Source organism: Scyliorhinus canicula, chromosome 2 (genome assembly GCF_902713615.1).
Source record: "Scyliorhinus canicula chromosome 2, sScyCan1.1, whole genome shotgun sequence".
Taxonomy (NCBI): domain Eukaryota; kingdom Metazoa; phylum Chordata; class Chondrichthyes; order Carcharhiniformes; family Scyliorhinidae; genus Scyliorhinus; species Scyliorhinus canicula.
This window is the reverse complement of record NC_052147.1, coordinates 219,190,978-219,217,215: the sequence shown is the minus strand read 5'-3', so window position 1 is coordinate 219,217,215 and position 26,238 is coordinate 219,190,978. Positions and strand designations below refer to the sequence as shown.

The following is a 26,238-nucleotide window of genomic DNA, read 5'->3' as shown; positions in this document are numbered from 1 at the left end:
TGATGCATGGATTTCCTGGGCTTCCTGTAACTCACCGGTGAAAGCAATACAGTGGCACAGTGAGAATGGAGTGTACTGAAGATCTGAGGAGAAAACATTCCCACACATGTTGAGTCCTTAGGAATGCTTCCTTGCCTAATTGTGAGAATGGCTTTTGCTCACAACTTTTTCTGAGTTTACATTCACCATTTTACAGGTAAGTTCTATTTTGGTGGTGACTTCATTATTTTTGAGATGTTTTTCATTATATATGAGAGACTTGTGACCTGAATCTGCCATTGGTCAGCGCAGCAAATGTTGAGACATTCACCTACTGTTGAGACCCTATCCTGTGTAAACTATGATGTGGAGATGCCGGCGTTGGACTGGGGTGAGCACAGTAAGAAGTCTGACAACACCAGGTTAAAGTCCAACAGGTTTGCTTCGAATCACTAGCTTTCGGAGCGCAGCTCCTTCCTCAGGTGAATTCAGGTGAGGGGCCGAATGGCCTATTCTGCTGAGTGCCTTTCCTCATACGAGTTCACCTCCTATGTAGCTGCTTCTCTTTCCATCTACTTTTTCTCTTTTGTATTATGCATTTCCTTCTTCTGCAAGAGATATACAGAGTCCACAACATGACAGTCTCACTTAATTCATTACTGGAAATGAACCCTGTGATCATCTGCACAAGATCTGAGTGAAAGGACCTTCAGAGGTTTAGCAGATTGCACACGATCCAGTCAAGAGCTTAGAGTTGCGGATATTGTTAGACATGTTCATTATGCAAAGGTGGTATAAATGGTCCCAGCTGTATGTTCTTTACTGGGGTGGTGGGGAACTTGGGTTGTTAATTTTGATCAAATGATTACATTTTTTTTCCTGCGATGTATTACTGATTTTAAAGTTTTGGAGGTGAGAGCAGTAATTACTTCAGTCTTTCCTCATTTCACTGTGAAATGGTCTCAACTTGTTCAGCCGATTCACAAAAGATTGGGAAATTCAGCACTTCACATCATGTCCACACTGTCCCCAGTTGAATGGAAAGGCTGAGGCTGCAATGCCATTCTCCAAAGAATTCAACAAGCAAATCTAGCACAAATGTATGCAGGCAATCCTTGAGTAAAGAAACACATCGACCGAGGCGTGGAAAGTAGTCCTGTCCAGAAACTAATGTCATGCCACACGCAAACTACTTTTCCAATCGCAAATTTAGATTTAGATTTATTGTCACATGTACTGAGGTACAATGATAAGTATTGTTCTGCGTACAGTCCAGACAGATCATTCCAAACATGAAAAAAACATAGGACATAAGATAAATATACAATGTAAATACATAGACATACTCATCGGGTAAACCATACCGAGTATAGTGCTACACAGTAGAGAAGATGCATGGAGAGAGCAGTTCAGTCCACAAGAGGGTCATTTAGGAGCCTGGTAACAGCAGGGAACAATTTGTTTTTAGAGTCATGGAGCCATAGATGTTTACAGCATGGAAACAGGTCCTTTAGCCCAGCTTGTCCATGCCGCCCAATTTCTATCACTATGCTAGTCCCACTTGCCTGCATTTGGCCCATATCCCTCTATACCCACCCTGTCATGTAACTGTCTAACTGCATTTTGAAAGGCAAAATCGTAACCGCCTTTACCACTGTCTCTGGTAGCCTGTTCCAAATGCTCACCACCCTCTGTGTGAAGAAATTTTCCCTCTGGCCCCTTTTGTATCTCTCCCCTCTCACCTTAAACCTATGCCCTCTGGAGGTTGGAAGAGAGAATAACCTGGGTGGGAGGGGTCTTTGATTATGCTTCCCACTTACCGAAGGCAGTGGGAGGTGTAGACAGAATCAATGGTGGGAGGCGTGTTCGTGTGATGGACTGGGCTGTGTTCACGATCTCTGTAGTCTCTTACGGTCTTGGGCCGAGCAGTTACCATACCAGGCTGTGATACAGCCAGATAGGATGCTTTCTATGGTGCATCTGTAAAAATTGGTAAGAGTCAATGTGGACATGCCGAGTTTCCTTAGTTTCCTCAGGGAGTATAGGTGCGGTTGTGCTTTATTGGTTGTAGCATCGCGAGACTGGACCAGGACAGATTTTGATGATGTGCACACCTTGTAATTTTAAGCTGTCAACCATTTCCACCTCGGCATCATTGATGCAAACAGAGGTGTGTACGACACTTCACCTCCTGAAGTCATTGACTGGCTCCTTAGTTTTTCTGACGTTGAGGGAGAGATTGTTGCTGTTGCATCATGCCACTCGGTTCTCTATCTCCCTCCTGTACTCTGACTCATCCTTGTTTGAAATCCGACCAACTATAGTTGTGCCATCAGCAAACCTCTGGATGGAGGTTGAGCCAAATTTTGCCACACAGTCGTGTGTGTATAGGGAGTATAGTAGGGGGCTAAGTACGCAGCACTGCGAGGCCCCGGTATTGAGGACTGTTATCGGCCAGGGTTTAGAGAACCACAAAGTTTTTATGGAGTTCACCTGACCCACAACTTTTAATCGATTGTGGTATGGGGAGCACATGGCCCACTCTACAGGTGTGGCACAGCAGAAATGGAAAAGTTTTTTTTAAAGCAAAACAAAGTTAACCTTTTTAAAACATACAGTGACCATCTTAGCAACCATGAATTCAAATACAACCCCCAAAGAATACAACACTATGTAATCCTTAAGCTGTCCTTTTAACATCCATAAGACTTTAAAAAAAACTTTTAACAGAAGCACTTCAGGTTAAAGTCAATACTGAGCAGTTATTAGTTTTAAATCACCAAAGGACCGATTTACAGTGTTTAGATTACAGAGAGAGAGAGACTAATACCCCTTCTGGCTGTGACTGCAGCTATCCAGCTCTGAAAAACGAAACTAAAACACACCCTGCCACAAACAGCCTAAACCAAAAGTAAAAATCTGACAGACAGTGTAGCTCCACCCACTCTCTGACATCACTGCAGACACCTATTTCTTAAAGGTACTCACACTACAGATATTTATATACATACCCATTTATAAACACCAATTTCTTAAAGGTACTCTCACATGACAGGACTATCACGGAGGTGCCATTGTTTTGCTTTCTGGTTGTGGTCTATGGATCAGGACGTCGAGGATCCAGTTTCAGAGGGAGGAGCCAAGTTCTAGGTTTTGGAGTTTTGATTTGAGCTTGGCTGGGATTATGGTATTGAAGACCAAGCTGTAGTCAATGAATAGAAGTCTGACGTAGGGGTCCTTGTTGACGAGATGCTCCAGGAATAAGTGTGCGTCTGCTGTGGTGGTATGTGAATTGCAGTGGAGCAAGGCATTCTGGGAGTATGGAATTGATGTGTCTCATGGCCAACCTCTCGAAGCATTTCATAATGGTAGTTGTCAAGGCCACTGGACGGGAGTCCACACAGCTCCAGGGTCCCAGGTTCGATTCCCGGCTTGGATCACTGTCTGCGCGGAGTTTGCATTTTTTCCTCGTGTTCGCATGGGTTTCTTTCGGGTGCTCCAGTTTCTTCCCACAGTCCAAAGATGTGCAGGTTAGGTGGCTTGACCATGCTAAATTGCCCTTCGTGTCCAAAAAGTTTAAGTGGGGTTACTGGGTTATGGGGATAAGGTAGAGGTGTGGGCTTCGGGAGGGTGCTCTTTCCAAAGGGCCGGTTCAGACTTAATGGGCCGAATGGCCTCCTTCTGCACTGTACATTCTATGAATGTGGGTGTGTCCGAGGCTGCTGGGGTAACTGACATTGGTTTGTTGGTTTCCTGCTTGAAACGAGCATAGAATGCATTGAGTAACAGACATGAGTGAAAAGATCAAGAAGAATCGACAGGAAGCCAAGTGCCAGTTTGACAAGACTATCGAACTATTACCAGCACTGAGCATTGGAAAGCCAGTCAGGGTGAAAACCTTCAGTGTTCTCAACAGAAGTCAGCCCACAGTGGAACTTGGCCCATGTGAATGAGCAGACAGACTGGTACAACATCAGGCATATCCAAACAACTTCTGAAGCGGTTCCTTCACAGCAATCGGGTAGTCAAGGAGAAGGGACCCAACAGCTGTACTGAATAATAATAATCTTTATTAGTGTCACAAATAGGCTCACATAAACACTGCAATGAAGTTACTGTGAAAATCACCTAGTTGCCACACGCCAGCGCCTGTTCGGGTACACAGAGGGAGAATTCAGAATGTCCAATTCACCTAACAGCATGTCTTTTGGACTTAGTTGTGGGAGGAAACTGGAGCACTCGGAGGAAACCCACGCAGACACAGGGAGAACGCGCAGACTCCGCACAGACAGCGACCAAAGCCGGGAATCAAACCTGGGACCCTGTGAAGTTGCCAACACCCTCTGCGATGCTCCTCAGTGATTGGTCCATGCTCTGCAGCACCTCGGCAATGCCCACCTACGACTGGGACAAGCTCCGCAGCCCATCGGCCATTCCAATCTGAGAGCGGGATGTGACCCACGGAACCTCATCAATGTCAGCCTGGTATTGGGTCACATCCCCCAGTGAGTTGGACATTCTGCTAAGACTCTCAGCCATGCCGTCACTGACTGCATGACGCCTTGGACACCTTCAGTAATGGCGCACACGTCGTATACCAGGCTCTCCAGTGAGGTCCTCACCCTAGCAGTGTTGGCCTCAGTGCCGTGCATTGCCGCCGTCATCTCCTGCAGCCACAGTTTCTGGGACTCTTCCAATCAGCTATGAACGTGCTGAAGTGTCGCTGACATCTCCCTCTGAATTCTCACCACGGGCACTTCCTGATGTTTCTATGAGCTCCGGGTAACCTTATAGCAGAGGCTCAGCACAGGCTGGGACCCAGCTGGGTCCTGTGATCCAGCAGACCCCCGACTGCTGTCTCATTTCAGGGTTCCTGCCTCCACCTGATGTGCATCAGTAGCAGTGTGGTGCTCACCAGATTGTGCCCCAAGCCTGTCCACTAACGGTTCCCATCGAGGTGTGTGTATCTGATGGAGGGTGGGGATGACAGCAGTGACGCATCAATCGTGTCTTCCTCAAAGCTCTCCTCTGAGGCGTTCTCTTGGGAGGCTGGAGAGGGGGCCACCAGGATGGGCCGGCGCCATTGGCTGGAAGACCTGTGGGAGAGTGGACATGTGGTTAGTGGGAAAGGATGGGTCAGTCAGTCAGTAAGGCAATTATGACTCATGTTTGACTGGTCCTCCGGGTAGAGCCTGGTGGTTCCTCACCTCTGCAGCTTCTGCCAACCTTCCCGTTGGTGACCGCTCTGTCCTTGGCCATCATTGCCACCACCAGGGCCCGTTCCTCAAAGGTGGTGAGGATTCTTAAGTCCGGCACCCTGTCCCAGTCTGGGCCCTCTCCCGGCGATTGTGTAAGAGTTTCTTTTGCGGAGACACAGAGAATATCATTAGCCACACATACAGTTCAGAGTGGTGGGAGGAGGGCTGTGAAGGAAGGGTTGGAAGGTTGAAGGGAGAGGGTGATGAAGGGAGGTTTGGGGTCTGCATGGAAATTTGGGGGGTGGATGTTCGTGTGAGGGCAGAAAGGTCTTTGGTGTCAACTCACCCATAATGCCCAATGTAGGTTGTTGATTTCTTACTGCACTGGAGGCCAGTCCTCCTGGTCACACTCCCAGAGCTTATAGCTGCCACTACCTCATCCCAGGTGATACTGGCTGTCCTGTGGCTCACCCTCCAGAACCCTTGGGGGAACAGGACATTCCTCCTGGCCTCAACTGCATCTAAGGGCCTTGCCAGGTCAGTATCGCCTTCTCGGCGCCGTGGCTGCGAGCTGACTGGGGTTGGCTGTGCAAGTGCTGTTTAATAGGGGCAGCAGGGTAGCATGGTGGTTAGCATAAATGCTTCACAGCTCCAGGGTCCCAGGTTCGATTCCCGGCTGGGTCACTGTCTGTGTGGAGTCTGCACGTCCTCCCCCTGTGTGCGTGGGTTTCCTCCGGGTGCTCCGGTTTCCTCCCACAGTCCAAAGATGTGCGGGTTAGGTGGATTGGCCATGCTAAATTGCCCGTAGTGTCCTAATAAAAGTAAGGTTAAGGGGGGGGTTGTTAGGTTACGGGTATAGGGTGGATACGTGGGTTTGAGTAGGGTGATAATGGCTCGGCACAACATTGAGGGCCGAAGGGCCTGTTCTGTGCTGTACTGTTCTAAGTCTAAGTAATAGCTGCTCGATCTTGTTAGTGGGGAGGCTGGCGAGGGTGGTGCCTTCATTTGTGGCGAAAAGCCTGTGGGGTCTCGTTAAGTGGACCAATTAAATTTGAATAGCGTTGCTGGCCTTGCTGGGCCGAGCACAGGGAAGCTTGCGGCATTTCCCGCATTTTCCGGAGAATCACGGACTATGTTTTCATTGTTTGTGCAAAGACTGATTAGCAGCTGTTAATGCATGAGAATAGTGGGTATAAAGTGGACAATTTGGGTAACTCATTGTCGCACTGGATCATGCATGCAAATCTGTTTTTTTGGTTGCTCGAAGAAAGGGTGCTTGTATCTATTTCTTATATGAAAAGGGGGCTTGCTATAGTCATATGACTGCCATGAGGCAAGAATGTTAGGCTGGCATTCCAGCCAGTTCAATAAAGGCTCTCACTGAGTACACACTGAAATAGTGTGCAGCTGTCCTTGTAATCATAAATATATTACAAAGAAACCAGAGCATGGATATAAAAACATTACTAAACAGCCAAGGCACAGGAGCAAAATCTTCTTTTTCTTCTTCGCCGATCTCTCGCTAATGTGTCTGATTGGCCACCTAAGAAACTCAGTGTTACTGGTCGTAGGTTCTGTGTGTCCTTGTGTGGCTGATGAGCCCGATCCTAGAATCACATCTTCGATCACACGCTTGGCAGGTGTTTCTGGGAGGTGGAATCAGTCCTTGAACTCTATATCACTGGTATTCTTTCGTCAGGCCCTTTTTCCGGGTCTCCTCTTGCCGTCGGATGTCCTCACGAAATTGTGTCCATTCAATCAGGAGGTTCCTCCAAGTAGGTCTCTTCTGGGCAAGGGTCTCCCAGGCTTTGACGTCAATGTTCCATTTCTTGAGATAAGCCTTCAGTGTGTCTTTGAAAATATTTCCTTTGTCATTCCCTTATTTGCTGGCCTTCCTTGAGCTGGGCAAAGAAGATTTGCTTTGGCAGTCGAGACTCTGGAATCCTAAGCACATGGCCAGACCAGTGTAGTTCGTTTCAATTATCATGGCTGGTGCTCTTGGCTCCTTCAAGTACACTGATGTTAGTTTGCCTGTCCTTTCAGCTGATGCGGAGAATCCATCTCAGACAGCATTGATGGTACCTTTCCAGGGCCCTGAGGTGACATCTGCGTGTAGTCCAAATTTCTGAGCTGCATAGAAGAGTTGGGCGGACAACCGCCTTCTACGTGAAGATCTTGGTGTCAGCACGGATGTTGCAGTCATCAAAGACTCTGGTCCATAGGGGTCCAAGGGAGGCACTGATGTATTGAATACAATGTTGGATCTCTGCATCGATGTCAGCCTTAGGAGACAGTAAGCAGTCTTACAATACCAGGTTAAAGACCAACAGATTTGGTTTGAATCACTAGCTTTGGAGCGCAGCTCCTTCCTCAGGTGAATGCATTCCTTATTTGGGAAGGTCTATGTGTCTTGGACACTAATGGCGATGGCCGTCCAGGACCCGCCCAGCCATCAAGGTGTCTGCCCCCAATTGGTCAGGATCGATCAGGGTGATCAAGACCCTATTGATCCATTGGACCTTCACTTGGGACCGGCTAAAAGGACATTAAAGCTAGAAGAATAAAAGGTACTGCGCAGCCCACCACTCACTCTCTCGACTACACAGCTCACGGCTACAGTTTTGACAGCCAACAACATAGGTGAATCCATCACCAGCCAAGAAGAGCACCATCCACGCAATCCACAGAGGAACCAGAACAGAGGACACAGGCGAGCAGCAACAAGAACTCCAGGGCTGCCAGATTCCCAGGGTTGGGATTCTCCATGAATCGGCGCGATGGCCCGAACCCAGCGCCAGAAACGGCGCAAGTCACTCCAGCGTTGGGCCCCCTCGTAACGTCACAAATTCTCCCGCCGGGAATGGGCTAGTAGCGGCGTGACACCATTCGCGATGACGTCACCCATCACGCATGCACGCGGCGTCAGTGCGCAAAAGATGCCCCCTGGAGACCCGGCAAAATGGCTGCCCGCCGCGCAATGCCAAGTGAAATCCACCCACTGCCTGCCCCCTTTCCCCTTCCCCATCCCCCTGCCCCACATCACCCCTTCCCCATATCCCCCCTTCCCCATATCTCCATATCCCCTTCTCCATATCCTCCATCCCCATATCCCCCTCCCCCATAATTCCCATCTCCCCACTTCCACCATATCCCCCCATATCTCCCTCCCCATATCCCCTTCCCCATGTCTGCCCATATCCGCCCATATCCCCCATTCCTCCATATCCCCCTGCCCCCCACTAACCCATAGCCCCTTCCCCATATCCCCCTAACCCTTATCCCCCTATCCCCTATCCCCATATCCCCTTCCCCATATCCCCATTCCCCATATCTCCCATATCCCCCTTACCCCATATCCCCCCTTCCCCATATCCACCTTCCCCATATCCCCCTTGCCCCATATACCCCTCCCCCTTATCCCACCGTCCTACTATCCCCCAGCCCCATATCCCCTTCCCCCATATTCAAGCCTTCCCCCATATCCCCTTCCCCATATCTCACATATCCCCTTACCCAAGATCCCTCATCCCCATATCCCCTTCCCCTTATCCCCCTCCCCCACATCCCCCCCTTCCCCCATATCCCCCCTTCCCCATATCTCCATATCCCCTTCTCCATATCCTCCATCCCCATATCCCCCTCCCCCATAACCCCCATCTCCCCACTTCCACCCATATCCCCCCCATATCTCCCTCCCCATATCCCCTTCCCCATGTCTGCCCATATCCGCCCATATCCCCCATTCCTCCATATCCCCCTGCCCCCCACTAACCCATAGCCCCTTCCCCATATCCCCCTAACCCTTATCCCCCTATCCCCCATCCCCATATCCCCTTCCCCATATCCCCATTCCCCATATCTCCCATATCCCCCTTACCCATATCCCCCCTTCCCCATATCCACCTTCCCCATATCCCCCTTGCCCCATATACCCCTCCCCCTTATCCCACCGTCCTACTATCCCCCAGCCCCATATCCCCTTCCCCCATATCCCCCTTCTCCCATATCCTCCCTCCCCCATATCCCCCCTCCCCCCATATCCCCCCTACGCCCATATCCCCTTCCCCATATCCCCACATATTCCCCTCGGCCCATATCCCCTTCCCCATATCCCCCTTCCCCATATCCCCCTTTCCCATATCCCCCTTCCCCCCATATCCCCCTTACCCCATATCCCCCTTCCCCATATCCCCCATATCCCCCTTCCCCATATCCCCCTTCCTCTATCCCCTTCCCCCATATACCCTCTCCCCCACATCCCCCATATCCCTTTCCACCATATCCCACTTCCCCCTATTCCCCTTCCCTATCCCCTATCCCCCTTCCCCATATCCCCTTCCCCCATATCCCCCTTTCCCCATATCCCCCTTCCCCCATTCCCCTTTCCCCCATATTCCCCCCTTCCCCATATCCCCCTTATCCCATGTCCCCTTCCCCATATCCCCTTACCCCATATCCCCCTTCCCATATCCCCCTTCTCCCATATCCCCCTTACCCCATATCCCTCTTACCCCATATCCCCTTCCCCATATCCCCTCTTCCCCATATCCCCTCTTCCCCATATCCCCCATATCCCCCTTACCCCATATCCCCCTTACCCCATATCCCCCTTACCCTATCCCCTTCCCCCATATCCTCCTTCCCCTATCCCCTTCCCCCATACCCCCCTCCCCCACATCCCCCATATCTTTTTCTACCATATCCCACTTCCCCTACCCCCCTTCCCCATCCCCCTTCCCCATATCCCCCTTCCCCATATCCCCTTCCCCCTATACTGCACATCCCCCTTCCCCATATCCCCCTTCCTCACATCCCCCTCCCCATATCCCCTTCCCCCATATCCCCCTTCTGCCATTTCCCCTTCCCCATATCTCCTTCTCCCCTTATCTGTCCTTCCCCCATTATTCCCCCTTCCCCATTATCCCCATATCCCCCACCCCCCACAACCCCATATCCCCTTCCCCCATAGCCCCCTTCCCCCTATCCTCCTTCCCCCATATCCCCTTCCCCCTATACCGCACATCCCCCTTCCCCATATCCCCATCCCCCATATCCCCCTTCCTCACATCCCCCTCCCCATATCCCCTTCCCCCATATCCCTCCTTCCCCCATATCCCCCCTTCCCCATATCCCCCAATCCCCCTCCCCATTTCCCCATCCCCATATCCCCCTTTCCCCTATCCCACCTTTCCCCATATACCCCCCTCCCCCCACATCCCCCCATCTCCCCTTCCCCCATATCCCCTTCCCCCCATCCCCCTTCCCCCATATCCCCTTCCCCATATCCCCCTTCCCCCATATCCCCCCTTCCCCCATATCCCCCTTCCCCCATATCGCCCTTCCCCCATATCCCCCCATCCTCAATTTCCCCTTCCCCCATATCCCTATCCCCTTCCCCATAGCCCCCTTCCCCCATATCCCCATATCCTGCTTCCCCCATTTCCCCTCCCCCATTTCCCCCATATCCCCCTTCCCCCATATCCCCCTTCCCTCATTATCCCCCCTTCCCCATTATCCCCCCTTCCCCCATATCCCCTTCCCCCAGATCCCACTTCCCCCATATCCCCCATTATCCCCCTTCCCCCATATCCCCAGGGAATGCGCAGACGAGGCCACACATTGCCCCGTTTTTTTATCGCGGGGAGCTCTGCTCGCCGGAACTCCCAATTGTAGTTGGAGATTGGGACGCCATTTGTAACTGGCAGCCCGATCTGTGAGGCCCACAAAAAAATGTCCAAGCTCCCCGCAGCCCAGAATCAATGTGGGAGAATCCTCCAACCACCCCTGTCCCAAAGCAGGCAACCTCAGCCCAATCAAACACGTGCAAAAAATGCCAACTTGACAGTGCCAATGTCAGATCCACCTTAGCACATTGGCAGTGCCAGGCTGGCACCCAGATGGCACTGCCAGCCTGGATGCCAGGCACTGCCAGGGTATCCAGGTGGCACCAGCAGGGCCAGGGCATGACCCTGCCCAAAATACAAGGAGCTAGGGGCCTCTGATCCCCTTGGGGACCCCCATGAGTGCCGTTCCATCTTGTCCGTGTTTGTGGGAAACAGCATTCGTGCAAGGTCTCTGAGGCAAAGGGGAACCTTACTGCCTCTCTCTAATATGTAGATTGGCCAAAAGCTACATTGTGGGCAGGATTCCCCTTGCAATGACTTGCGAGATTATGTTGAATCATGCGAGGCATTGCGAGGCCGGTAGATCCTGGGAGTTTTCACCAGTCGCAAGCCGCTTTTCCAGCGTAGCAGGGCTGGAAGATCACTCCCTAAGTGTGGGCTGACCGTGGAGGAGCACCCCAATGCCCTAAAAATGTGTGGATCTCATCCCAAATGCCAACAGAAAACACCCCGCCAAATCCGCGCAAAATCACACTTTAGAACTTTTAGGCTGCACCCACCCTGCGACCAGAAATTCCCCCCTGAGGTCAACCCTTTACCTGGTCCTTGTCCCGATCTTACTGTGGGTGCGGCTGAATAATCCAGCCCTCAGAAAGTTTTTGTTTGAATTCCTCTCACATGTTTGTGTGAAAAAACTTTTATGCTCGGCATTGAGTTACTTGACTTAATTTTCCTGTGAGGTAATGGGGCGTCCCCATCAGACTCATGAGGTTGTACCTTCTGAGCTGTTGGGGAATAGTATCTGTGAGCGAAGCAAATGATGCAGCAGGGAGCACCTGCCCCCTCCATCACCCCCCCCCCAACCCCCTCCCTCACCTCTCTCTCTCTCTCTCTCTCTCTCCCCCCCCCCCCCCCCACCCCCAACCCATCGAATGTTATCCAGAAAAGGTTAAGTTTTGAAGAATTAAAACCACTTCTAACGTTTGTGTAATTATTGTTTTGACCCCCACTGACCCACCTTTGGGATCCCAGGAACCCCATGAGCCCCCATGGGAGCCTCCTCACTCATGTGTCCAACCGAGGTGATAGTCTCTGGGATGGTGAAAGGTGTTGGAGACAGCTGTGATGGAAAGTCCGTGTTCTCCTCCAACCTAACTCCAGGGTGTCCTGAGTCTCGGGCAGAGGGCTGGTGTTTCGGCTGCTCTCCCCGTCAGCGCTCGGCCATCTGTGGGACACCAGCTCTGGCACTGGCTGGAAGTGGGGGTCTCCGGATGGACTGAGCCATCTCCGGCAGGTCCTGTAAGATGACATGTATGGTTGGACAGCCGGACGGTGGGGTTGGGGTGGGGAGGGGGGTGGAAGAGTTGTGGTGTGTGGGGGGGATGAGGAGTGAGGGTGAGGGGGATGGAAGGGAGGTCCATACATGTGTCATGAGGATCTGCCATTAAGCAGGGGTCTCACTTGTTCGCCCGCCGCCAATATCCGCGTCGGCGACCTCCCGTTCCTCCGGGATGCCGGCCACATCCAGTGCCATCTGCTTGGGCATGGTGAGGGGCCGCAGGTCTGGTAGTCCCCCTCCGGTCTTCTCCCATTCCCAGCGGTTGTGCACGGCCTTCTCCTGGTTGCGGGGGTGGGAGAGGGCGCAAACACAAACAACGACACTGTTAGACAGTCCGGCTCATGCAGCCCAGGGGTTGGTCAATGATGGCTTCAGTGGTTATGGCACGCGGCCATTGCAGCTGGCATGGCTGCAGGTTTGTGGGGCAAGGTGAGGGTTCGACTGTCCACCGGGGGGGGTTCAGGTTACATACATGTGTGGGGGAGGGGGGTTGGTGCCAGGGGCACAGTGCTGCCTACTCACCCTGGCCGCCCAGAGGAGGTTGTGCAGTTTCTTCCTGCACTGGATGCCAGTCCGGGTGACATTGCCCAGGGTGCTGAACACGTCTGCCAACTGCTCCCAGGTACGGCAATTGGTGGATCCTGGTGGCCTTCCTGCTGGGGTCTGGGTACGGGTCATCCGTCTCTCCTCCACGGTGTCCAGGAGGGTGTCCAGCTCAGTGTCGCTGAACCGTGGCATTGCTCTCCTTCCAGCCATCTTGTTGACTGGGATGGTGTGTGTGGGAGGAAGGACCGTTTACGTGCAGCTACAGCATATGAGTCTCATGTGCGTCAATCACGGACCTGACGAATCCAGCGCTATTTCGCTTGGAACCGGTTGTGTTCCCCGTGGCGATGGTGCTAGCCCATTTAGAGTTGCTGAATCGGTGCAGTTGTTGCTTCGTTTTTGCTGTCGTAAAACACCACTGTTTCCACGCTGGCGTCAACACTTAGTCGCAAAATCAGAGAATGCAGCCCTTTATCGCTGATGTGGAGATGCCGGTGTTGGACTGGGGTGAATCACTGCGGAAGGAGCAGTGCTCCGAAAGCTAGTGATTGGAAACAAACCTATTGGTCTTTAACCTGGTGTTGTAAGACTTCTTACGTTATCTCTGGAGAATCCCACCCAAGGACTTCAGGAAGTGTGTGAGGACTCACATCTCGGGCTGGATTCTCTGGTTGCTTGCCGATCGGCTGGGGAATTAAAGTTTCCGACGAAATGAGGGACAATGCCAGTTTCGTGATGCTCCGCCCCCTCCAAAGTTGCGTAGTCGACGGCCTCAGGACGATGCCTGAGGTCTGCTCCCTGATGCTCCGCCTCCGGCCGGACGGGTTCCTGACACCGTGTGGCTCTCATGGTCTCTTCCCGTCGGGAACCCGGCATGGTGGCTGCGAACTCAGTCCAGTGCCACCACCGTCAGGTGAGGGCCAATCCGGGGGCAGGGGGGACTTTATCAGGAGCTAGGGGCACTGTGGGGGTTGGGTCCGGGGCATGCGAGATGGCCAAAGGCCGGGCACTCGTTTGAAGGCTGGGTCTACGAGCGGCCTCCTTTCCCTGTCTTTACCAGGCAAAAAGATGCTGCCCAGATGATGATGAAAGAGGAAGTAGTTCAGGCACACGAAGGGTTTAAATTTGATAACTTCTTAAGTTCATAAGATATAGGAGCAGATTTAGACCATTCAACCCATTGATTCATCGAGTCATTGAGTCTGTTCCACCATTCTATCATTCTATCCATGGATTCACAACCCTTTGGGAGAAAGTAGTTTCTCCTCAATCTGTTTTGAATTTGCCACCTCTTATTCTAAGATTATGATCTTTCGTAAGGGGTGTACTTGATAGGTTATCTGTACTTAAAGTTTATAAGGAACCAGGACCAGGTGAGATATATCCAAGGACACTGAAGGAAGTGTGAGGGAGAACTGTGGAGACATTGAGCATAGTTTTTCAGCCTTCCTTAGGCTCAAAGCTGGTACCAGAGGACCCTTGTTCAAAAGTGGGTGGAAGGGTAACCCAGCAACAACAGGCCAGTCAATTTAACTTGGGTGATGAGGAAATTTTTGGAAACAATAATTCGGGACAAAATTAGTAGTCACTGGGACAAATGCAGGTTAATTAAGAAAAGCCAGCGGGGATTTTTTCAGGGCAAATTGTGGTTAACTAACTTGCTGGAGTTTTTTGTAGAGGTAACAGGGAGGGCTGATGAGGGCAATGCTTTCGATGTGGTTTATTGAAAAGTGTTTGATAAAGATCCGCACAATAGTCTTATACAGTGTTCTTCAAACTTTTTTTCCGGGGACCCATTTTTACCAACCGGCCGACCTTCGGGACCCAACCCGGCCGACCTTTGCGACCCACGCCAGCCGACCTTCGCGACCCACGCTGGCCGACCTGCGTGACCCACCATTTTCTCTTATCTTGTTTGCTGCTGACAAAAATGGAGGAAATGGTTTTGGGTCCCTTTGGACCTCGTACACGCTCCTCCAATGGAACCTGTTGGATGAAGGTGAAGCCTTCCTGTGTCGGAAGTATGGAGTCTCCATCTGTCCAAAGTTCTGAATTTTTTTCCTCTAATATTTTATCAAATAAAACCACTTGTAAAAAAAAATAAAATGAATAAAATAAATGAAAAAAATTAATAAAACGCGCCCGAACTTGCAAAAAATCAAATAAAATAAATGAAAAAAATAAAAATTAAATGAATAAAATAAATAAATAAATGAATAAAAACCACTACAGAACTTGTAAAACAAAAAGCGCAAATGCGGCCGAATTTTTTTTTCAACATGTTCGCGACTGCGCGGGGATTTGCGCAATCGGCAGCGCCGCGGACTACGGCTCCGTGACTCTCCCGACACCCGCCCTCGACCCACCCGCGACCCGCGCCCCCGACTTTGAAGAACACTGGTCTTATATGTAAGCTTGTAACTGATGAAACAAAACAGACAGTAGTAACTTGGATACAAAGTTGGCTGAGTGACAGAAAATAAGCAGCAGTTTTTTGGAAGGTTTCAGTGTTGGGACCCTTGCTCTTCCTGACATATATTAATGACCTGGACTGAAGTTTATTCGGCACAATTTCAAAAGTTGAAGATGATATGGAACTTGGAAGCATGATGGATTGTGAGTAGGATAGTGTAGAACTTCAAAAAGGAAGTAGATGGCTAATGGGAAAGTGGTGGATGACGTTCAATGCAAAGAAGGGTGAAGTGATTAATTTTGGTAGGACAAATGCAGATATATAATCTGATATAATATACAAATAAAGGGTGCAACTCTAAAGGGGGGGGGGGCAGTGAGGAGCAGAGGAACCTGAGTTTATATGTGCATAGGTCGTGAAAGGTGCAGGGCAGGGTGAGAGAGCAGCTAATAAAGCACAAGTAGCCTCGGCTTTATTAATAAGGGCAAAGAGTAAAAGAGCTGCGAGGCTCTGTTAAACTTGTCTGAAACACTGTTTCACCCTCAACTGGAGAATTGTATCTATTTCTAGGTGTGACGCTTTAGGAAATTTGAAGGTATTAGAAAGAGTGCTGAAAAGATTCACGAGAATGGTTTTCAGGGATGAGGGACTTCAGTTCTGTAAACAGTTTGGAGAAGTTGGGACTGTTTATCTTGGAGGAGGAAAAGGTTCAGAGGAGATATGATGGAGATATTCAAAATGATTAGGTATATGGGCAGAGTGTACAATGAAAAATTGTTTCCACTCGTGAAACAATCGAGAATAAGAGGTCCCAGATTTAAGGTAACTGGCAAAAGGTTGGGGCAGCACGGTAGCATAGTGGTTAGCACAAATGCTTCACAGCTCCAGGGTCCCAGGTTCGAATCCCGGCTTGGGTCACTGTCTGTGCGGAGTCTGCATGTTCTCCCCGTGTGTGCGTGGGTTTCATCCGGGTGCTCCGGTTTCCTCCCACAGTCCAAAGATGTGCAGGTTAGGTGAATTGGCCAGGCTAAATTGCCCTCAGGGTCCAAATTGCCCTTAGTGTTAGGTGGGTTACTGGGTTATGGGGATAGGGTGGAGGTACGGGCTTGGGTAGGGTGCTCTTTCCAAGAGCAGGCGCAGACTCGATGGGCCGAATGGCCTCCTTCTGCACTGTAAATTCTATGAAAAGAAGCAATGAAGAAATGAGGAAAAACCTTTTCATGAAGCGAGTACTTAAGATCAGGGGCTGGATTCTCACCTACCCAGCGGGGCAGGGGGTCTTGGTGGGATGGAGTGGCGTGAACCACTCTGGCGTCGGGCTTCGTGTAGCCCTCACCTTTAGGGGCTAGGCCTGCGCCGCAGTGATTGGCACGTTGCCGGCCGGCGGGAAAGGCCTTTGGCACCACGTCCGCCGGGGCCGAAGTCCGCACATGCGCGGGAGTGTCAGCAGCTGCTGACGTCATCCCCGCGCATGCGCAGGAGGTTCACCTCCGCATCGGCCATCGCGGAGGCTGATGCCCGACACGGAAGGAAAAGAGTGCCCTCACGGCACAGGCCCGCCCGCGGATCGGTGGGCCCCGTGCCCCCCCCAGGACTCCTGAGCTCGCCCGCGCCTCCTGGTCCTGCCGGTAAATACCTTGTTTAATTCATGCTGGCTGGACCGGCATGACAGCAGTGGGACTTGGGCCCCTCGCGGGCCAGAGAATCGCGGGGGGGGGGGGGGGGGGGGGGGGGGGGGGGCCGACAGGCACGGCGCGATTATCCGGTGCCAGAGAATTCGGCGGCCGGCGGGGGCGGGATTCACGCCGGCCCCTGCCGATTCTCCGTCCCGGCGTGGGGGTCAGAGATTCCAGCCCCAGGACTGTTAAAATGTTATGGAGGTAGGTTCAATCAAGGCATTTAATAGGGAATTGGATTATTATCTGAAGGCAAAGGGTGTGCAGGACTATGTGGGAAGTGTAGAGCAATGGCACTTGGTGCATTGCTCATTTGGAGAGCTCGCACAGACATAATGTACCAAATGGCCTTCTCCTGCACTGTAAGAGTTCTGTGATTCATGGATTGTGTTTGCATAATGGTGAGGTTGCAAAATGCTACGGTTAATTTGAGATTTTCAGAATTGTTTCTTCTCCTGAAAGGCAAGTAAATGTTTCAAGGCTCAATTTAATGTTGAAAGCTATCGCAGTAAGAGCATCTTTGTTGCTATGCAATTTTGAAGAGAACTGTTAGATTTAGAATTACTGTAAATATGTTGCTTGTACTGTTCATTTAATTGTTTGATGTTGTATAAATGTGTTTGTCATGCTCTAACACAGCATATGTTCTGGCTGTTGACAGTTATGGAGATTACATGGCAGTACGTAATATATTTCAGTAGTCTCGAACTTAGTGGCGAGGTTCTATGTTCGATCTCCAGGTCTTAGACCACTGGGATCTCTTCTGGGGCAGGTGTGACCTGTACAAGAAGGACAGTTGCATCTAAACTGGAGGGACACCAATATCCTGGCTGGGAGGTTTGCTAGCGTCACTCGGGTGGATTTAAACTGGTATGGCAGGAGGTGGGAACCAGAGTGTTAGCTCAGAAGGTGTAATAACTGAAGGGGAAATAGAGAACAAATATAAGAGAACCCCATCACCCACGCAGTGGTTTGAAGTGTATTTGTTTCAACTCCAGAAGTACAGTAGGGTAAGGCAGATGAACTTAGAGCACGTAATTAGTACTTGGAATTATGATGTTGTGGCCACCACAGAAATGTGATTAAAGGAAGGGCAAGATTCGCAGCTGAATGTTGAGGATATAGATGCTTCAGGAGAGATAGAGAGGGATGTAAAGAGGGGGGAGGGGGGAGCAGCATTACTGGTTAAGGAAAATATTATAGACGGACTGCGGAAGGACACCTCGGAGGGCTCATACAATGAGGCAATCTGGGTAGAGCTTAGGAATAGAAAGAGGGCAATCACAATGTTGGCCAGTTATTACAGGCCCCCAACTGCCAGCGAGAGATAGAGGAGCAGATAGGGAGAGAGATTTTGGATAGATGCAAAAGTAAGAGGGTTGTTGTGGTAGGGGATTTTAATTTCCCTGGATGGGGCAATGTTTGTAAGTGTATCCAGGAAGGTTTCTTGATACAATATGTAGATAGTCCAACTAGAGAAGGGGCAGCACTGGGCCTCATATTGGGGAATGAGCCTCGACAGGTGGTTGAGGTTTCAGTATGGTAACATTTTAGGAGTAGTGACCACAATTCCGTACGTTTTAGGGTATTTTTGGATAGGGATGAGGGTAACCCTGTGTTAAGGTGCTAAACTGGGGAAAGGCAAATTATGATAACGTTAGTCAGGAACTGAAGAATTTGGATTGGATGCGGCTGTTGGAGGGTAAATCAACATCAGGCCTGTGGGAGTTTTCAAGCGACAGTTGATTTGGATTCAGGAAGGTCACATTCCTGAGAGAACGAAGGATAAATATGGGGAGCCTTGGATAATGAGGGATATTGTGAACCACATCAAAAAGAAAAAGGAAACTTTTGTAAGGTCTAGAAGGGTGGGGACAGTTGAAATCCTTGAGTACAAAAGAAGTAGGCAGGTACTTAAGTGGGAAATTAGGAGGACTAGGAGTGGTCATGAAAAGTCCTTGGCAAGTAGGATTAAGGTGAATCCCAAAGCTTTTACATGTAACAAGTAAGAGGGTGGCCAGGGACTGGATTGGACCACTTAAGGACAGTGGGGGTGAGGTACTAAATGAGTACTTTGCATCAATATTCACCAAAGAAAAGGACTTTGTGGAGGATGATTCTTGGGTAGGGTGTGTGGACAATCTGGGTCATGTTGACATCAAAAAGGAGAAGGTATTGGGTCTTTTAAAAGATATTAAGGTATATATGTCTCCTGGGCCAGATGGGATTTACCCCAGAATCCTAAGGGAAGCAAGGGAGGAAATTGCTGGGGCCTTGGCTGATATATTTGTATCCTCATTGGCGACAGGTGAGATCCCAGAGGACTGGAGAATAGCTAATGTGGTACCGCTGTTTAAGAAAGGTAGCAGGGATAATCCTGGCTGGTGAGCCTCATGTCAGTAGTAGGTAAATTATTGGAGAGATTTCTCAGGGACAGGATTTATACCCATTTGGAAACAATTGGACTCATTTACGATAGAGAGCATGGTTTTGTGAAGGGGAGGTCATACCTCACTAACATGATCGAGTTTTGGAGGAGGGTGACCAAAGATGATTGATGACGGGACAGCGGTGGATGTTGTTTACATGGACTTCAGTAAAGTTTTGACAAGGTGACTCATGGCAGACCGGTACAAAAGGTGAAGTGTCAAGATCGGTACAGAACTGGTTCAGTCACAGAAGGCAAAGGGTAGCAGTAGGAAGATGTTTTCCTGAATGGATGATTGTGACTAGTAGTATTCTACAGGGATCTGTGCTTGGGCCTCTGTTGTTTGTAGTGTACATAAGCGATTTGGAGGAAAAACTAGCTGGTCTGATTAGTAAGTCCGTGGATGACACCAAGGTTGGTGGAGTGGTAGATAGTGTTGAGGATTGTCAGAGGATACAGCAGGACATAGATAGATTGGAGGCCTGGGCACAGAAATTGCAAATGGAGTTTAATCCAGACAAATGTGAGGTAATGCAATTTGGTAGGTCTAACATAGAGGGGAAAAATACCGTAAATCGCAAAACTCTTAAGAATATAGAAAGTCAGAGAGTTCTGGGCATACAAGTCCACAGATCTTTGAAACTGGCAACACAAGAGGACAAGGTAGTCAAGAAACCATATGGAATGCTTGCCTTCATTGGATGGGGCATTGAGTATAAAATCTGGCAAGTCATGCTACAATTGTATAGAACATTGGTAAGGCCGCACGTGGAATATTGCGCACATTTCTGGTCGTCACACTACCAGAAGGATGTGGAGGCTTTGGAGAGGGTGCAGAGTAGGTTCACCAGGATGTTGCCTGGTCTGGAGGGTGTTAGCTATACGGAGAGGCTGAATAGACTCAGACTGTTTTCTTTAGAAATATGGAGGTTGAGGGTGACCTGATAGAGGTCTACAAGATTATGAGGGGCATAGATAGAGTGGATGGGCAGGCACTCTGTCCCAGGTTGAAGGGGTCAGTCACCAGGGGGCATAGGTTTAAGGTCCATGGGGTGATGTATGAGTCAGGTTTTTTACGCAATGGGTAGTGAGTGCTTGGAATGCGTTGCCGGGGAGGTTATGGAAGCAGACACATTAACGTCATTCAAAAGGCATCTTGACAAATACATAGATAGGATGTTTATAGAGAGATATGGCACAAGGAAGTGCTGAGGGTTTTGGCAAAGGTTGGTATCATGATCAGTACAGGCTTGGAGGGCTGAAGGGCCTGTTCCTGTGCTGTATTGTTCTGTTCTCTTTGTTCTTTAATGCATTTACCTAGGTATTGGGTCGGTAAAACCACAATTTATTTCATGAGAATCCAAGGTCTACATGTAGGAGAGGTGACTGACCCTGAAACCAAACAAATATCTAGCATAAAGATCCAAATAATAGCATGCACGCCCCTTTTAGGTGCTATGTCCACATTCAAGAGCATAGCTTTGCTAGTTCAATTATGCTAATTATTGAGTGACTCAGCTTCACAGAATTTCACACAGTTAGCATTGTTTAGCTTTTAGCCAGGCTATCATGCCCAGCACAGATTGCATTGGAATTGCAAAGGGCCTCTTTTATCGGGACTGAAGGTGGAATTGTCCTATGCAGCGCGCGGTGTTTTGTGGCTGATAGGAGGAAGGGGGGGAAACAATGCTGCGAGAGCTAAAAAGTTTGATTCCTGCTGACATAAAACTGATGGTAGGAACTTAGTCAGGGCAGCACGGTAGCAGAGTGGTTAGCATTATTGCTCCACAGCGCAAGGGTCCCAGGTTCGATTCCTGGCTTGGGTCACTGTCTGTGCAGAGTCTGCGCGTTCTCCCCATGTCTGCATGGGTTTCCTCCAGGTGCTCCGGTTTCCTCCCACAAGTTCCAAAAGACGTGCTGTTAGGTAATTTGGACATTCTGAATTCTCCCTCAGTGTAACTAAACAGGTTTTGGAATGTGGCGACCCGGGGATTTTCACAGTAACTTCACTGCAGAGTTAATGTAAGCCTACTTGTGACAATAAGAAAGATTATTATTAGTGGAACGAGCGGGAATTTCAACTGTCAACACCCTCGACATTGCAGAAATAATTGAAGAGATTGAGGTTATGAAGAGGCAAATAGAGCTGCAGTTAAGGATATATACCTGGATGCCGGAACAGCTCCAGATCTTAGCCAGCCATGCGAGTCAATCAGCTAGTGTGAAGGAACTTAAACAGTTGCAGCCATATCAGACAACAATTAATTAGTTAATTGATAAACAGAGTGCTCTTTTAGACAACAATTCATGTGTTAATTGATAGACAGAGTCCTGTCTCACAGAAAGTGCACAAAGTGCAGGCATGTCATATGTATGCAACACATGTATTACAAAGCTTCCAGGCCAACCTACTCCAGCTGGATGCACACCAAGTACCTAATTGGGTGAGCGATGATCATTTGAAGGCTTGGATAAAAACAGCCCACCAAGCTCCTGAACGCCTAAGGGAATTAAGGTTGGCCAGGTCGCATCCCCTTTGCAAATGATAATCACAGCCTCCTAGTGGGAATGATTGTTGCACATTCCCAGGCAGAGAGAACAGTACTCATGAACTTCTCCGGGTGAACAATTTGGGACACTATGGGAATGGGTGTTAATTAACTGAAGGATGCCCCTGAAAACGCATACCAAAAGACATATAGCATATACTCCATCGCCTCCTGGTATGCAAAGGAGGGGGAAATAAACTGGTTGTGCCTGGAGAAAGCCATTAGTACGGAAGATTACTGCGGGTACCACACATACAAGAACCGCGCATTAGTGGTCGAAGTAAACAACCAGACTGCATTTAATAGTGCTCAGTGCTTGACCACTTACTACATAAGAACATAAGAACATAAGAACTAGGAGCAGGAGTAGGCCATCTGGCCCCTCGAGCCTGCTCCGCCATTCAATTAGATCATGGCTGATCTTTTGTGGACTCAGCTCCACTTTCCGGCCCGAACACCATAACCCTTAATCCCTTTATTCTTCAAAAAACTATCTATCTTTACCTTAAAACATGTAATGAAGGAGCCTCAACTGCTTCACTGGGCAAGGAATTCCATAGATGTCACAACCCTTTGGGTGAAGAAGTTCCTCCTAAACTCAGTCCTAAATCTACATCCCCTTATTTTGAGGCTATGTCCCCTAGTTCTGCTGTCACCCGCCAGTGGAAACAACCTGCCCGCATCTATCCTATCTATTCCTTCATAATTTTAAATGTTTCTATAAGATCCCCCCTCATCCTTCTAAATTCAACGAGTACAGTCCCAGTCTACTCAACCTCTCCTCATAATCCAACCCCTTCAGCTCTGGGATTAACCTAGTGAATCTCCTCTGCACACCCTCCAGCGCCAGTGTCCTTTCTCAAGTAAGGAGACCAAAACTGAACACAATACTCCAGGTGTGGCCGCACTAACACCTTATACTTTTGCAACATAACCTCCCTAGTCTTAAACTCCATCCCTCTAGCAATGAAGGACAAAATTCATTTGCCTTCTAATCACCTGTTGCACTTGTAAACCAACCTTCTGTGACTCATGCACTAGCACACACCAAGTCTCTCTGAACAGCGGCATGCTTTAATATTTTATCGGTTTAAATAATAATCCCGTTTGCTGTTATTCCTACCAAAATGGATAACCTCACATTTGTCAACATTGTTATTCCATCTGCCAGACCCGAGCCCATTCACTTAACCTATCCAAATCCCTCTGCAGACTTCCAGTATCCTCTGCACTTTTCGCTTTACCACTCATCTTAGTGTCATCTGCAAACTTGGACACATTGCCCTTGGTCCCCCACTCCAAATCATCTATGTAAATTGTGAACAATTGTGGGCCCAACACTGATCCCTGAGGGACACCACTAGCTACTGATTGCCAACCAGAGAAACACCCATTTATCCCAACTCTTGCTTTCTATTAATTAACCAATCCTCTATCCATGCTACTACTTTACCCTTAATGCCATGCATCTTTATCTTATGCAGCAACCTTTTGTGTGGCACCTTGTCAAAGGCTTTCTGGAAATCCAGATATACCACATCCATCGGCTCCCCGTTATCTACTGCACTGGTAATGTCCTCAAAAAATTCCACTAAATTAGTTAGGCATGACCTGCCTTTTACGAACCCATGCCTGCAGTTCTGCCCAATGGGACAATTCTATCCAGATGCCTCGCAATTTTCTTCCTTGATGATAGATTCCAGCATCTTCCCTACTACCGAAGTTAAGCTCACTGGCCTATAATTTCCTGCTTTCTGCCTACCTCCTTTTTTAAACAGTGGCGTCACGTTTGCTAATTTCCAATCCACCGGGACCATTGTGACATTGAATAGTAATTATACCAAGTGAGGCATTGTGTGTGAATTGCTTGGGCATAATGTTGTTCTAACCAATTTAAGTCAATTATCATTGACCATCATAAACTGACTCCATACAGGGATGAGTCCATAGTGGAAGCAGATGACCTCGAGTGAACTGATGATCACCAATACATCCAGAGGAGATTTCCCGCATCTGCACTCACGGGCATTCTGGGAAGGACCTAACAAGGAGGCGACACAGATTGACATCTCTGGAACAAGGAGCAGGAGCTGATTAAAACTCACGCCGAAAAGGCTGAGGAACTATTTAAATTGCAGAACGTTTTCTCTAAAATATGGAACTGGGGACTGAATGCCGATACGCATCATATCGCACATTGTTGTAATTCCGCAGCTGTTTATGCTGCTCATCTTTTTTCGTACATTCTGCTGTGCCAGATGACGAATTAGGGAATGGCGGAAAGATGTCCCCTAGATGAAGAGGAACTGTTACAGCTCTTAGTGTTTTTGGAAAATTGTATAATTATGGCACCTGCACCAGTGTAAAGTAGAGTGGTGTTGGCATTTACCAAATCACTCTCCTCGTACGTTGACCAAGCTTGTAAATAAAGCCGTCTTAACTATTGATCATTTCACACTTAGGTCTGAATCCAGCAAATTCAGTATGTCTATTTAATGGCCTATTCTTGGGCTAGCCAAGGGCCAAAAGCAGGGACTGAAGGGGGTGTCCTGAGATGAGACCCCTTAAAATCGGATAGCTAGGATGACACTAGAATCCTTCTACATAAGTTAGTTTATTGAGGATTGAGACTAATCATAGAAGGCATGCCCAGTAATCATATTAACATATTACACATAGTAAACAAAACATAACTGATAAAGAATCCTGGTAAACAGGTAGGAGGGTGGGGTTAAATCATGAGCAGATCACAGTCATCATGATGTTTAAAGTAAACTTCATTGTCAAGATAACATTGCCAGCTCCAAGGATTAAATCAAGTTCAACTGGGGTGGGCTATTGATTTTTGGAAAATTGTATAATTATGGCACCTGCACCAGTGTAAAGTAGAGTGGTGTTGGCATTTACCCAAATCACTCTCCCTCGTACGTTGACCAAGCTTGTAAATAAAGCCGTCTTAACTATTGATCATTTCACACTTAGGTCTGAATCCAGCAAATTCAGTATGTCTATTTAATGGCCTATTCTTGGGCTAGCCAAGGGCCAAAAGCGGGGACTGAAGGGGGTGTCCTGAGATGAGACCCCTTAAAATCGGATAGCTAGGATGACACTAGAATCCTTCTACATAAGTTAGTTTATTGAGGATGAGACTAATCATAGAAGGCTATGCCCAGTAATCATTATTAACCATTAAACATATATTTGTAGCCATGATGTAGAGATGCCGGAATTGGACTGGGGTGAGCACAGTAAGAAGTCTTACAACACCAGGTTAAAGTCCAACAGGTTTGTTTCAAACATTAGCTTTCGGAGCACTGCTCCTTCCTCAGGTGAATCTGATTTGTTGAAATAGGAGTGTTTGAAACAAACATGTTGGACTTTAACCTGGTATTGTAAGACTTCTTAAAATATTTTTAGAACATAGCAGGAACAAGCATTTAAACTGTTGCGAAAAGCAGAGGTTGCATTGCATGATAGGATTTAAGTTAGCTAATTTGCCCATGTTTTTAGGACAAACAGACTCAGACAGAAATAGTGTGGTCAGCAATAACACAGTCAGCTCAGTAAACAGTTCTTATCAGTGGCCCCAATATCCTGCCTCAGGCAATGCATGGTGTAAAGAGGAACCCAACTTCAACATCTTGCAATGAAAGAGAAAATACTGGAAAATCTCAGCAAGTCTGGCAGCATCTGGAGGGAGAGAAAAGAGCTAACGCTTTGAGTCCTATGACTCTTTGTCAAAGCTTTGATGAAAATTGTATAATTATGGCACCTGCACCAGTGTAAAGTGGGGTGGTTTTGGCATTTATCCAAAACCAAGCTTGTAAATAAAGCCGTCTTAACCAGGCTTGGCATGTCTTCAGGTCTTTGTGTGCAGCTGAGCTGTAACTAAGAAGGAGGAACCCCATCTAAAGCTTTGACAAAGACTCATTGGACTCGAAATGTTAGCTCTTTTCTCTCCCTACATATGCTGCCAGACTTGCTGAGATTTTCCAGCATTTTCTCTTTTGTTTCAGATTCCAGCATCCGCAGTAATTTGCTTTTATCCAGTTGTTTTTTAACATCCTGCACTCAGATGAACAATGAGGTGGGAAGGAACTGGTTGAGAAAAGCACCATGGGAATGGGAGTAAAACAAAACATAACTGATAAAGAATCCTGGTAAACAGGTAGGAGGGTGGGGTTAAATCATGAGCAGATCACAGTCATCATGATGTTTAAAGTAAACTTCATTGTCAAGATAACATTGCCAGCTCCAAGGATTAAAT

At 48.6% G+C, this 26,238-nt stretch overlaps 1 long non-coding RNA gene across 1 annotated transcript; it reads left to right on the top strand.

The window, feature by feature from the left end:
- Positions 1-95: 95 nt before the first annotated feature.
- On the top strand, positions 96-24,416 carry LOC119961956. The gene is made up of 2 exons (XR_005459772.1): positions 96-196; positions 23,908-24,416. It is a non-coding gene; the product is annotated as an uncharacterized LOC119961956 (long non-coding RNA).
- The last annotated feature ends 1,822 nt before the right edge of the window (positions 24,417-26,238 follow it).